The following is a 1,638-nucleotide window of genomic DNA, read 5'->3' on the forward strand; positions in this document are numbered from 1 at the left end:
CTTTTTCCACCAGAGATTTGATTAGATTTAACGTTATTGGCATGACACATGTACATGTACGAGTACAAGGCAACGAAATGCAGTTTAGGTGTGCAATAGCAGCAAGTGCAGAATATAGGTATAAGTTATAAAGTGCAATTTTAGAAAAAAAATATGGGTTACATTTACAGATGGATGTCCACTCTCAGAAATAAAAATACGCAAACTGTCACTGGGGTTGTACCTTTTCAATAGGGACTTAAAGGGTCCATATTGGTACCTCAAAAAGAATCTATTAGTACCTAACAATTTTAAAAGGAACACTTTTGTACATTTTTTTTTGGTAGTAATATGTACCCTTGAGGTATAATATGGACCTTAATTTGTATCATTTTAAAAGGTACCACCCCAGTGACAGTTCGGTATTCTTTATTTCTGAGAGTGTGCTATGAACATTAGGTTGTATTAACTATGAACAGATATTTACAATATGAATATATGTAAAGGTTGCTATAAATAATCATAGGTGTGCAGATATATATGAACATAATTACAAATGTGTAGTGGATATATACAATTCAAGATGAATTAGTGCATACAAGTGCAATGAATATGTACAATTTTTAATGTGCAAATATTAAATAGTGCAGTGTTTTTGGGTAGTATAAGTTAAGAGGAGAGTTTTTTTAGGTGTATGAGGGGGGGGCAAAAGAGCCAGTGGGGGGGCAGAGTTCAAAAAGGAGACAGCTCTGGTTGAAAACTTTGAGAAATAGATTCTGAGATTTTAAAAAATGCATTGCTATTCTCTCTTGGATTCTGAGATAAATTTTTGACAGCAGATTGTGTAGCAGAAAAAGTTCTTTTGGAGGAGGTACATTGATATTCCAGCACAATATCACGAGAAACGTTACTATTTTATGTATTGTCAAACTAAAATGGCTGATTAGCACAATTATATGATTTCATTCGCATGAAAATGTGATTTTTAAAAGGAGTCATGCATCCAAACTTAAAGGATTTTCTGTTTCAGGTAGCACATGTTAATTTATTAATGCTTGTGAATCCATGTATTCTCACACTGAGTTTAGTACTCGCCTAAGAGATAAGCAAACAAGAAAATATTTTATAATAAATATTTATTGTCATTCATTTTGTTTGGGCTTAGTCCCTTTATTCATCAGGGGTCACCACGGCGGAATGAACCGGTATATGTTTCCCTTCCAGCTGCAACTAAGTACTGGGTAACATCCATACACATTAATTTCCACAAATACACTACACTGTAAAATCTAAAAAGTTAAGGTAACTCAAACATTTAAGTTCAAAGCCTAATCCTAATGAGTACAGTGAACTTAATCCATTTGAGTCAACTAAGCAATCTGAGCACAGTAAAATCCAAAAAATGAAAACAACTTAAACCAACTGAGTACTGTAAAACCAATTAAGTTAAGGCATCTCAAATCATTTAAGGAAACCAATTGCTACAGACCATTTGAGTTAAAAAAAAAAAAAACTAATCTTCATGGAGAACATGCCCCATTAGTATATTTTGTATGCTTTTTGAGGTATTCCAAAAAAGTATATTTATTTAAGTATTAAGTATATTTACAAGTTGTTTATTGTTACCATAAACATCATTAAATGCATTCAATATTCCAG

The 1,638-nt window shown here is 32.4% G+C and overlaps 1 protein-coding gene across 1 annotated transcript in view; it reads right to left on the bottom strand.

Annotated features, from left to right (window-relative positions):
• The window catches only part of igfn1.3 (immunoglobulin like and fibronectin type III domain containing 1, tandem duplicate 3), a 229,655-nt gene that overhangs the window by 16,104 nt on the left and 211,913 nt on the right, over positions 1-1,638 (bottom strand). The window lies entirely within an intron of this gene.

Source organism: Danio rerio, chromosome 6 (genome assembly GCF_052040795.2).
Source record: "Danio rerio strain M-AB ecotype USA chromosome 6, GRCz13ab, whole genome shotgun sequence".
Classification (NCBI taxonomy): domain Eukaryota; kingdom Metazoa; phylum Chordata; class Actinopteri; order Cypriniformes; family Danionidae; genus Danio; species Danio rerio.